Source organism: Hypanus sabinus, chromosome 14, assembly GCF_030144855.1.
Source record: "Hypanus sabinus isolate sHypSab1 chromosome 14, sHypSab1.hap1, whole genome shotgun sequence".
Lineage (NCBI taxonomy): Eukaryota > Metazoa > Chordata > Chondrichthyes > Myliobatiformes > Dasyatidae > Hypanus > Hypanus sabinus.
The window spans coordinates 46,200,354-46,214,251 of NC_082719.1; positions in this window are offsets into that span (position 1 = coordinate 46,200,354).

The following is a 13,898-nucleotide window of genomic DNA, read 5'->3' on the forward strand; positions in this document are numbered from 1 at the left end:
TTAAGTTGTTCCATTAAGGCCTAAAGATTTAATCACTGTGGAGAATTTCTTACTCCTGTGGGATAATGTTCTTGACAGGGGTCGGGGCGGAGTCACTGCTTATCAGGTGAGACTTGTGGCAATGAAACAACCTCAGGCTCTGAGGTTGGTTGTAGGAACTGGCACTGGCACTGGCACTGCAGGAAGTGGTTCTGACAGCCCTGGTCAACTTTCTTCTCCACCATTGGCTCTGCTTTCCTCAACTGATCGATGTGTCTTCTCAATATGACATCAGATACAATCTCCACTGTCTTGGAGAGTGGTCCAGTTCTGTCCTTAATCTTTTCAAGTACCCACTTTTGATCACCTCTGTAGGTCCTAACCGGGACTGCTTGTCTAGGAGTGACACATCGAACCTCCTTGTTGGAGGAACCCTCAATTTGTTTCAGCTGTTTGTCCTGGATACTTATTATAAAATGTGGTTTGAGGAGATCCAAGATTAAGTGTAAGGAACATCACAGGAATGGGAAACCTGGTGACTTCTTAGGTGCAGAGTGTTCTGCATTGTAATATACAAGAAGGACACTAGAATTTAGTGTCAGTGCAGTGTGTTCTTCTGACATAGTCCACAGAGTGTTGATTAGACTCTGGAGTAACCTTTCTGCCAACCCATTTGTAGCTGAGTGGTGTGGTGCAGATATAATAAGTCTTATTCCATTCATTTTTGGGAATGACTGAAACTGTCCCACAGCAAACTGTGGTCCATTGTCACTGACTAAGTGTTCTGAAATACCAGTCCTTGAGAAGAGGCTCCTCAACACATCTGCAATGTGCAAGGTTGTAGTGGAGGCTATTGGGAACACTTCTGGCCACTTTGTAGCAGTATCTTCTACGACCAAGAAATTTGTGTCCATGAATAGTCCAGCAAAATCTACACATATCATCTGCGTCGGCAATCAAGGCTCTTCCCAGGGATGGAAAAGTGCTACTCTTGGCATCTTCCGGACGTGTTGGAATTCCAAACTGTGTATGGAAAGCTGCTCGATCTGCTGGTCTATCAGACAAAACTTCAAGTCAACACATTCATTTTGACCACACCTAGATGACCAGCATGTAGCTCCTTTAACACTTTATCTCTCAGATTGGATAGTACAGCAACCCTCAATCCCCACATAAGGCAACCTCTGTCAAGGGAAAGTTCTCATTACATTTGTATAACCTTTAGGCATCAATGGTGTGACGTAGTAAGTGATGCTTGGTTTAAAGTATTCACACTTGTTGCATTGTTCTCTGAACCCATAATCTTCCAATTTTTTAACTATGTCCTGAGATTTTGGAGATGTCCCTTGTCATTCTCACCAGTAGTAATGATGTCATCCAGGTAACAATGAGTGCTTGGACAGCTTGCAGCACCATGGCTTTCTGCTGGAGTACACGTGCTGATAGTACTTGAAAAATAAGCCTATGGTAATGACAAAGCCCTTTGTGAGTGTTTATAGTGAGAAACACTTTGGACTCTTCCTCCATCTCCATCTGTAGCTATGCCTCAGCTAAGTCCACTTTGTTGAAGTGCTTCCCTCCAGAAAGATTTGCAAAGATATCCTCTATCCTGGGCAGAGGATATTGATCTACTTTCAGTACTGGATTGATAGTGACCTTAAAATCACCACATCTCTGGACAGACCCATCCTTCTTGGCTACTGGGACATGGGCTCCATTCAGCCTTGGAAAGAATCCCATCAACCTCCCTGTGGTCTAGTTCACAGGCTATTTTATCACAGGTGGTATAAGAAACCAGACGGACTTTGTAAAATTTGGGTGTGACAATTTTGTTTGCATTTTCCAATGTTATCCTTGAACGCTGTTGTGAAATTATCCAGTGCCTTTCTTAATTCACTTTCAGTTGACTCTGTTGCAGGGGAATGTGGCATGCAAATGCTGGATGGATCACCAATCAAGTTGCAGTTGTCTCAGCCACTCATGGCCGCATAATGCTGGCCCTCCTGTTTTTTTCATATGCAGGTCCAATGTGGCTTGTTGGTTGTTGTATTTCACTGTTACAAATGTTATTCCCACAGGAGTTATCTTAGCTCCAGTATAACTTCTTAACTGGATATCTGCAGGCTTCAGTTCAGTATCATTCAAATGCCACTCAAACTCCTTTTGTAGAATGACTGAAATAGCCTGGCAAGTGTCTAATACCATTTAATTAATTTGCTGTTCATTTCTGGTACAAGGCATATTGCTTGTCTCGTGTTAATTTTCACATTGTAAATCTCAAGGCTTTCCTGTCCTGCGTCACTCACATCATTATCAGATTTTTCTTCAACAGCATGTAGATTAGTGCTCTTTCTGAAGCTCTTTTTTTTTTATCTTACTGTCTTCCCTGTGCAGTCTATTTATTTTTGTCTGCCTGACATCCCCTTTGTATGTATTTTTTTACAGGTTTTGCTTTTTAAATCTGCATTGGTCTAGTGTATGTGAGCCCCTGCAAAAACAGTAACACCATTTGTTTGACCTGGAAGGTCTCAGCCTAGATGTTGCAATTTTGTTCACACTCACTTTCATTCCTGATTACAACTCAATTGTGTCTCTGGCTGCTGTTTCCATTGATGCAGTGATTTTAACTTCTCTTTTTACTGTGAGCTGTGCTTCAGTTAGGAGCTATTTTTAAATGGTTTCTTGTAAAATTCCACAAATTAAACATTCTCTCCTTACATCATTAAGCCAATAACTGAACTGACAATGCTTCTGCAATTTCTTTAATTTAGCCACATAAGCCAAAATCAAGCTTCCTTTTAAGTTCACTTGTGAAACCTAAAGCATTCTGGAAACAACAATGGTTTCTGTTCTAAATGTTCCTGTATTGCCTTTTTGATATTAGCAAAGCTCATTTCAGCTGATTTGATTGCAGCAGATAAACTCCTCAGCCAGGGGTTCTTAACCTGACGTCCTCGGATCCTTTGCTTAATAGTATTGGTCCATGGCATAAAAAAGATTGGGAACCCCTGTTCTAAGCAAACTGTTATCTTTTCTACTTTTTGAACTCAGCAACACTGGCACTGGTTTTTCCTCGCCTATTCATTCACTTGAAAATATTGCTCAATTTGTTCTGTATACATCGTCCAGTTACCTGTTGTGCACTTGAACACATCAGTCTCCCTGATGTAACCAACCATTTCTGCTTTTTAAACTTGTATTAATATTATAACCCAGTATTCACTGCATATGAACCTGTGGCCTGTTTTCTGCTTTTTTTTATTCAAACGATTCCCCTTCGGAAAAAAAATGTGCTGCGCTTTTTTTCTAACCTGAACATCTCTTTCCCCTTCTAACGAAAAATGTGCCATGCTTTTTAAAAATTCGAAAGTCTCTCTCCCCTTTTTAGAAGAACGTGCTGCACTTCAATAGGTAGGTAGTTGTCTCAGGTTCATTTTAAAACTTCCTTGTCACCACTGTATTGTTTGGTAACTCCAGAAGCTAATCAAAAGAAAATCATGGGAGCCTGGAATCCCTGTGTACTTAGTTTCTTTCTTTTTAGTGAGGCACTCACATATGACGTGGCGTAATGACATATGCCATTTCATGTATCTCTTACATATAATCCATAATGAATTATGTAAACAACGAAGAATGCTTAATCAAACAATATATTTATAATATGAATAAAAAGTAGCTAAAATATTAAATATACTACAGCTTTCCCACGGTTAGATTCAGGGTCCATATGACAGGGCACCAGGGCAGCCAGTCCTTGACCCAAATTGGCATAAAGAAAGTGAAGCTTCAGAAATTGGATAGGGAACAGGAACTGTGGCAGACCAGGACAGGTTAAGGAGGTGTATGTGTGTGTGTGTGTGTGTGTGTTGGGATGTGGGGGAGCTGAAATCAGAGGTAAGCTGAGAATAAAGTAAATTTCTTTCAACACCAAGGCAGCATTTAGAAAAGAAACAGGCAGGAGTGACACATCATTTAAGATACAGTTTGCACAAAGAAAGCTGGGTGAGTCTTTTGAAAGTCAATCATCACTGTGGGAGTCCCTCAAGACAGTTCCCTGAACATAAACAACTTTAGCTGCATCATCAATTATTTTCTGTCCATGATAACGTCAGATATTCAGTGATGGCCGGATAATATTTTACCCTTTCACCACTTATCAGGTAATGTGGTGATTCAGCCTATAAGCATCGAACCCAGACAAAGTTTCCACACCACATACGTGCCAAACAAACTCTATTGCCAATAGAATTATCTAAATATCAACTTTTGACAGTCCATGGCACAACAGCATTGAAAACTTTGCCATCAACATTGACCAATTCACCTGGAGCCTTCACATCACAGTTGTGGTGAAAAGCCAGGTCAAAATCTTTCGGTTTGTAATTTTTGCATCCTCAACTATACTCAAGGGTGCAGTTTAATGGTCTCCACTCATCTGGATGAGTACAACTCCAATGTTGCTCAAGAAGCTCACGTAAGATAACTTTAAGAGCAACACTTCCAACACCCAAAGCATCCCAGATTCAACTACCAGCACAACATATTTGCATTGCATACCACTCTATATTGAATTATAGAAACTCACCGAAGTTTCTTGAGCATCCATTCCCAGGACCAAGAACTTAAGATCTGGATGGACAATGGCAGCAATCATGTTGGAACTGGTGCCAGCAATTTCCTCTTCAGATTGTACATTCTGACCTGGAAATATATCACTGTTCCTTCATTGAAAAATAGAGCTTAATCATAAAACCTCCCTGATAATGACACTGGGGAAACAACTGCAGGACTTTATGAATGTGCCTCATAATCACATTCTCAAGGACCATTTGGATAGACAGAACTTCCTATTAGTTTGCAGGGAGCTAATATAAAAAAAATCTGTCCGTTTAAAAAAATTCATATTCCCCAGAAAATGTATATAGTTTAGATTCTCATGGACTTAATTTCACTTTATTTCATTGTTTTAATTCAAGTTACTCAATTCCTTCAGTGCTATAATTAAAATAATTAGAAATAAGCAAAAATTCCTCTAACCATATAACTTAGAAAAATCTGTCTTTTAATGTTAACATTAAACTGAACAAAAAACACAAATGACACTGATGAAAAATATTGCTACTGTAAAACTTATATTTTTTAATTTTTTTATGATGTTTGTTGTTACTATTTTTACACCAATGTATTTTTGGGAAATAAGAGTCTCAATCATCACAATCACAATTCTACTGTAACGATTTGAAGAAAGATTTCAGGTTAAGGTGGTGACTTTTAAAGGATGACTACGGTGTACTTCTCAGGACTTTTCCTGTTCACTATATAGAGCAGTTCAATAGTATTGTAAGACCATAAGATACAGGAGCAGAATTAGGCCATTTGGCCCATCGAGAATGTTCTGCCACTTCATTATGGCTGATCCATTTTTCCTCTTAGTCCCAATCCTCTGCCTTCTCTCCATATCCCTTCATGCCCTGACCAATCAAGAACATATCAACCTCTGCTTTAAATATACATAAAGACTTGGCCTCTACAGGTGCCTGTGATAAAGAATTCCATAGGTTCATCACTCTCGTGCTAAAGAAATTTCTCCTCATCTCCATTCTAAAAGGGTGCCCCTCTATTCTGAGGCTGTGTCCTCTGGTCTTAGACTCTCCCACCATAGAAAACCATCTTCTCCACTTCTACTCTATCAAAGCCTTCAATAGGTTTCAATTGTGTCATCCCTCATTCTTCTAAATTCTAGTGGATACAGAACTAGTGCCATCAAATGATCTTCATATGACAAGCTATTCAATCCTGGAATCATTTTTGTGAACCTCCTTTGAATCTTCTCCAGTTTCAGCACATAATTTCAAAGATAAGGGGCCCAAACCTGCTCACAATACTCCAAGTGAGGCCTCACCAGTGCTTTATAATATTTTGGCATTACATCTTTGCTTTTATATTCTAGTCCTCTTGAAATGAATGTTAACATTGCATTTGCCTTCCCTACCACAGACTCAACCTATAAATTAACCTTTAGAGAATCTTGCACGAGAACTCCCAAGTCCCTTTGCACCACAGATTTAGTATTTTCTCTCTATTTAGAAAATAGTGAACCCTTTCATTTCTTCTACAAAAGTGCATAACCATACATTTCCTGACACTGTATTCCATTTGCCATTTCTTTGGTCATTCTCCTGATCTGTCTAAGCCCTTCTATGGTCTCTCTACTTCAATCTGGCTCATCATCCAACCAGCTGAAGGGATGAGTTATGTTGGTGTGGGGTGGAGGATAAGAACGAGTTTTATGTGGTGTTTATTTTGTGTGTCACTGGTCTCCAAAGTGGAAATAATTTTAGTTAACAAGCTTGTTTATAGTCAGACAATGAGTATTTTGGATCAGGCTGCAGAAATAGGTGGGTCATATCCATAACTTCAGGTATAAAGGTAAAGGTAATGCTCCTCCCTGTGCTTTGTTTGGTGCATCTGGCGGCAACCTTGCCATTTCTTTAGCGATTGTCTGTTTTACGAGGCCGAGTTACTAGCTCCACACTCAACACAGCATGGATGAAAAGTGTGCAAGGAGCCGGCCGGATTCAAACCTGGGACCTATTGCTCTGAAGTCTGGTGCCAGTACACCACCAGCTGGCTGAACATTTGGTATCAGTAGCAGATTTTTCCAGGGGTTCTGATAACCAATCCTTACTGGAGAAGTAGGATTCCAGTTCTGCATCTCTACACTGTGAAGTTTGGGGTTCAACATGAAGAAAAATTAGTCTTTGATATTCTGCTCCAATATATATCATTTTCTGTACTGACAATGTACGATACAATGCTTTGGAAAGTTATAATTTATTACCAAGCTTTATTTAATTTTCCTAAATTCAATTGAATTGATGTAGTAGATGACAAGAAATAAATGGCGACAGGCAAAAAGCTTACTGATACAGGCAAAATTGTGAGGGTTTCTGATTGACTGGATAGTCTAATATTAACATCATAATTAATAAGGAAACCTTTAATTTAACAAATGCATTTGCCACCGTGCGACACAAATTTGTTAATTATGATTTTATAAATATATTACAGTCATCCAAGCTTGACAAACTAATTTTAAGATGGAAGAAACTAAAATTATAGATTTATTTTACTAATTGGGGTTAGAAGAGCTATTGATTTCAAATTATATTTTAACTTGAAATAACAAAAGCAAACTTTAAAAGCACAAGAACTATACTATAAAATTAATAGAAAATAACAGAACATGCTTGGTTTCATTAAGGAAAAGTATTAGAGGTAGCTTGTACAATATACATAAATGTAATGGAGTGTAGTTTTTCCATTCTTGTATTTAAAGGAGCTGCAGTTGCTAATGCTTTGTTAAAGTTCTGATGAAAGTTATTAATTTGAATTGTTTTTCCAATATGCCCCTTTAAACCTTTCTGGATCAATAGATACTGCAGAAGCAGAAACATTGGATTCAAGATGAAAATTAATTTCTATTAAGCTGTGGCAATGTGACTTGCAGCACAAATGTCAAATCTACTAAACAGTTCACACATTCTTAGGCAAACAACCAACATATTGAGGCAAAGAGTGTGAATATTATACTCATTTTTCTCAGGTTAATGTAGCTTTTTGCAAGCAGTATGGTATGGTCAGTGGAGAAATCCTTCACACAGATAGGCTTCAAGATCACCTTCATTTTTAAGAGGAGTTCTGAAAACAACTTAATAGATTCTTGGTTCAAAACAATAAACAAGAGGTAAGTTCTAATTTTTTTTTCACTGAGTGAATTGACAGAGCAAATGTAAAATGATGACAAAAAATGAGAAGGGTTCTCAGGTTGCAATTACACTGCTTTTAAAGTGGGAAACAAATATTCAAAGGACACCAGTGTGAGATTTCAATAAAAATTGCAATAACATAGTATTCTTGGATGTGTTTTTCTGTTTTGGTGTGTTTGATTATTTTTCAACAAGTCTACCTGTGCATACAGAATCTGTTACATATGGAACTTAAACGCCAGCCTAATGAAGACATATTAGAGCTTGCATAATTGCAGGCATGAATTTCCAAGGGCTGTTTTTACAGATTGCTGGATTTTTTTTTCAGTTATTTTTCTTCCATTATATGTGTTGCCATGCAGCAGGCTGATGTGTTGTATCTGAACACACACCAGCACTGACCTTTGCTGTAAGATCCACTATAGGCAGCACAAAGTCTCACATCAATTTACCAGGATTGGATGTGGCATCTTGCGGTTAATTTGATTTAGGAAAAGATGCACCTGGCCCTCCATTTCCCCAAGGGTTGGGGAGGGGGTCTGGTGCCTTAAAAACGTCATTCATCTGAGTGGCCCATGTGCCTTTCAAGTGCTGAACAGTTTATCTTCATTCTCCAAGTTTTAACCCTTATTTTTCAGTATGCACAGCCAATTCACATGAATTTGCCTGCAGTTTGATTTGTTTTCTGATTCACATAAATATACCAGGCATTTCTTGACTACATTGTGTTCTGTGATGGGGATATTTAAATGATCACACATAACCTTCCAGAAATACTAGAGAGCATAAAACATGAAAATAAAAATCTAAGTTCCTTAGGAGGTTCAGCAGACATGGAAATTGGTGAATATAATGGGAAGATGGTTTCCCTTTCTCTCTCTCTCTCTCTCTCTCTCTCTCTCTCTCTCTCTCTCTCTCTCTCTCTCACACACACACACACACACACTCAGTCACTCATTTCCACCATACTGTACATGAAGGGCATAATGGATAGCTGAAAATTAATCCAGTAGAGGGGTTCAGGTGATGTCATAATCCTCTAAGAGGTTTTATTGCCATTTGAATGCCTTAGTGGTTTAGAGGAAATAATCACCACTGATAACATAAATAGAATGCAGAGTTTTAAACGCTTTTCACTACATTTTAGGAAAAAAGTTTTATGTTGCTGTTGGAAATTGAAAGCTGTTTGGTATAACATAAAACAAATATGACATCAATTTAATTCCTGAAGGACACATCCAGAAATAGATAACAATCACAGTCAAATGCTAGGCCTTAAGCTAGTGCTAATCACCCTCTCTCTATCTGAAGATAGTGGGAACAAGGTCAAGGCTGGGAGCAACTACGACTGAACGTTGACATGGGAGTCAAACGGTGCCAGACAGTCATCCTGGGTTTTGTCTGCTGATTGTGGAGGGTGGGTAGGGGTATCTCAGAGCCATGCCAGTAGTGGAAGGGGTTGAACCAGTCAAGACAGAGGGCATCCAACAATTCTCCACAAGTTCTCATGAAGAATTCTTGCTAATGCTGACGGAGCAAAATTGCAGAACATACTGTAGACCTCTTCAGCCCACTCTGCAGCAAGCTGCCCACCTCTTTGATTAGTCAACAATAAAGCTCTTTCTATTCTACTAGATGAAGGATATTGTGGTTCTGATGGCAACTTCAGTCAATGTGAGTGGACTAGAAATAACTTGGGTTGATGAAAGGCAATGAATTCCACCGATTCACCACACTCTGGCCAGAGAAATCCCTCCCCATCTCTGTTCTAAAGGGAAGTCCCATTCTGTGGCTGTGCTCTCCAGTCCGAGACTACCTCACTATAGGTACCATCATCTCCACATCCACTCTATCTAGGTGTTTCAATATTTGTTAGGTTACAATGAGATTCCCACCCAACCCCCCTCCCCATTCTTCCAAACTCCAGCATGTAGAGGCCCTGAGCCATCAAGCACTCCTCATGCATTAACCCTTTTATTCCCAGAGTCATCATTGTGAACCTTCTCTAGACCATCGCTAACACCAGAACATCCATTCTTAGATAAGAGGCCCAAAGCCATTCACAATACCCTAAAGTGTGGTTTGACTTCTGCTTTATAAAGCCCCAGCTTTATAATTGATTTCAGTTTGAGCAACACACACACAAAATGCTGGTGGACCTCAGTAGGTCAGGCAACACCTTCTGAGTCAAAATGTTGCAAATGCTTATTTCCCTCCATAGATGCAGTCTAACCTGCCGAGTTCAACTAGCATTTTGTGCACGTTGCTTAATACTGTCAGTATCTGCAGAATCTCTTGTGTCTCACTTGATTTGGACTTCACATACACACACTGTACATATCATTCTGGGTGGGATTTTTATAGTTACACTGAATTACACTATTACACTGAAATCATACACTTTGGTCCTTAAGGATGAATGACTGCTTGAAGCAGGGCACCTAGGGATCTTGGGAGATTCTGGGGAGGGAACAAAGAGACTTGGATGAGTACACGGACTCCTGAACTTACAGCCATATTTATAGACATTCTCTGAAAAGTGGCTTTTGCCAGAATATAGATTTTCAAGCAGCGTTCAAAGGAATAAGATTTCATGATGCTGATTCAGACATAGATTGCAATCCATTAGTGCAGTAGTAAAGAGACAGGTTACACAAGGCCATCCTTTTTAAATGTCGACACTGTTGACCAGTCACTGGAGGGAGTTCGACAGTGCAGTGATGAGCTGTTCTCTGTCGTGGAAGGAGGGGAATTAAGACGTGCCGAGAGATGGCCGATGGTGACAACAAGAGCATCATTGTGACAAAGATGTAGAGGAAAGGAAGAATGAAATTTAATGACTTCTTCTGAAGGGGAAAAGCAGGTGGAAAGCTTTCCAACATTTTAAAAATATCAGTCAAGCATATGATGGCTACTTAGATTGTTTGCAATGAGCTGGTTAAAGGATAAACACCAAGTCAGGATATGATTGTATCTGAAACACATTTAGAATGGACTAATTAGCCACTGGAAGCAGAGAGCAAGCTGAAAGCACTGGAGGAGGAAATCATACTCATTTACAGGCAGGGTTCCTGAACTTGAAAGAGGTGATGGGAAAGGGTGAAGGTGAACAGCCAGAAGTGGTCCTCCTGCACCTACTGTCTATTGTCTATTGAAAGCATGCAGCATATTCCTAATGAAAACTTGGAGTGCTACTTCCTTCCCTCACTGTTAATTTGTCTGTGTCAGCCACCAGATACTATCCATGCAACGTCAACAGGACCATTTGTACAAGTTTGCTTAGCTATCCCTTTATTAGTCTGCCCATCTTCATGCCCTCCCAACACCATAACGATGCTGAAACAGCAAGTGGGAAGCTCATTCCATGCACAGCTTTGATTCAAACATCACGGCTGCATTCACTGAGAGGAATTGGGGGGATTGTGAAAGGAATAATGAGGGGAGACTGAGAAGAAATCACCGGGTGATAGGGACAGGGAAGGAGATGACAGAGAGACTGGTTAACAGTGGAGAGATGTGAGAGTGGGGAGTTTTCTCCAAGTATACGCAGAGATATTAGAACAGATTTCTCAGCTCTCAAAAGAACCACATAACACGTGTAAGAATGTGTCTGGTGTTTAAAACATGCAGATATCAGTGGCTCAGTTGAGGACTTCTTACCACACTTACGTTCTCTCAGAAGTGCTGAATCTGCACCAAATGCAGCTCTTTAGCTCTTGTGTGGCATCTCCGTGGAGTGGCTGAAAGCATTCGGCATACTCTCTGTTTCCCACACTGTGGTGCCTGTGAGAGAGAGGCACAGGAAATGGAACGCTGAGAAGCGAGGGCATATACCATGGATGTCAATGCTCCCACTCCCTCTCCCTCTCCCTCTCTCTCTCTATGTGACCCCGCTTCCATCAGTTTTAGACTTATTCTGTGACCACACAAGAAACTGAGGGTTGGCAGAGCTAAGTGTGGATGAGTTACGACCTGTGTTGGTCCATGTCTTGTCCACATTCACAGAGATCACGAGCTAGCAAAAGCCTGACTTGAAGGAAGCCATTTAGGTGAATCATCATACCACAGAACAGGATACATTCTACAAAGCATGTAAACAGAAACCACTGTAGAGGAAGGAATTAAGTTGTCAATAATATGGACAATTTTCAGTTAGCTCTAAACTATGTTTGATTAGCAACCCCTTTGAATATTTATGTGGAGCACAGATTTTCCAGAAGAGTGAAAGACTGCAAGATAATTTCTCGAACTGATTCAGGAGTATCTGTTAGAAGGGAAGGGCGAGAGGGAGAAGTGGAGTTGATGTGATACACTGTCTGACAGAGTTAGGACAAGGCTGTCAGTGTGTGATTTTCCCAGGTGCTTCAACCTGTGAGTCTGTCAGAAGTCCTGGTTTTTCACTTGCTGTATCCTCTTGGGTGGGTGCCCCACCATTAGTTTGGTTGCAGAATGCACAGCTGGTAATGAAAACAGTTAAGATCTTCGCTAGCTGTCTTACAAGACATTCCATTACAGGGTATGGTCCCAGAAGTGGAGGTTTTCTGAATGGCATTAGTGTTCTTAGTCGTCTCTCCAATGGAGACATGGACTTCATTTATATTGGCCTTCTACATCATTAATGGCCCATTTCTTCAATCAAACAACCCTGCAAATGGCAGCCTATTTTCATCAAGGACTATATGTGGTTTTTCTTAAGAGTTCAGACCTAATGCTGGATCCCAGTTAATGTATCCACAGTTATGTAATTTTGTGCCAATGATCAAACAGCACAATTTACAGTTCATGTAAGAACCATTCTGCTCCCTGGCAGCCTGCAGGTCCACTTCAATTGAACTAGTCCATCCTGCTGACTGAAGACATCAACTAGTTTAAGGCACAGTTGCCGACACGTAGGCATCTGCAGGGAAGGCAATGTAATTAAGACATCCAACCGATAACAATTCATATTTATTATTGAATGACCCATGACAAGCCTGGTGGGCTTTTTTTATTGCAGAAAATAAGTTCATTCTCAGTGTCATTGATATTGTGTTGGTGACTTGGAACTATGAATTCAGGCCCTCTACCTCTGGGTGATCTTCTTACTTGTCCAGGAGCATTGAGTCATTGATTTCCATTAGAGACAGGACATCTTTCGAAATCCATGAACTTGCTCATTTGGTGCTCTTCTCCTCCATAGCCGACCTTTTGCTATTGTGTACAAAAACCCTCTTAATCATTCTGCACCTCCTCCTCTTCTTCCTTCTCCTTCAGGTTAACAAGAACACAGCATTTTCAACTGAATCCTTTATCTTAAAAACATCACTGAGAGCTTCAGTATAGACAAAACATTTGGATGATATAATTTTGAAATTACACCAATTAAGCTATAAAGCCATGATGAAAACTTAATCCTCATCTTTTTTTTTTGCTTCAGTCATGCATTAAACCAATGAAACTTTCACAGTACCTAAGGACCCTGCATCCCAACATGTTTTGCTGACTCAGGCTTCATTGTGTTCAACAAGCTTTTTTGTTTTGTTTGTATTAGGTGTTCACTATGGCAGTCAGCACGTGGCCTGCATTGAGCATTGGATGAAATCAGGATGCAGATCATAAATGTGATAAAACTCATGGATTTAGATCCCTGCACTTGCAATGGCATGGCATGCAAAGACTTTGTCAGAGAAGGATAAGGTGTTTCCAGGCAGTTTTACAGGATGTTGGAGGACCCCGCCAATGTGTCAGAGGAGCCAGGTTGGGTACAGAGTAGCTGGGCTGGCTGCAAACCATGTTACTCAGAAGCATCAAAGTTGTAGTATAATCATGGGAGATTGTCTCAGACATTTCACTTGTGATCGCAAGACAGCTGGACAATGATAATGTAAGTTGCTGCAAGCATGTTGCCCTCATCTGGTGGAGGGGCAGTTGACATGGGAGCCATGTAGCCTGAGTTGTAGCGAGAACTAGGCATCAAGCCCTGGTCCCTGCTCCCTGCTGTTGTAGACCAGGAGAGAGATGCAGAAGCTCTACAGTGTGGTTGAGCTCCGCTGTAGCCTGTCCTTTCCTGTCGGCGCTGCCCTCCTGTGCTCAAGAACACCGCCAAGAAACTACCATTGATTGCGGAATGTTGTTGCTCAGGGTCTTGGACTGAGTGAATATGTTCTTTTC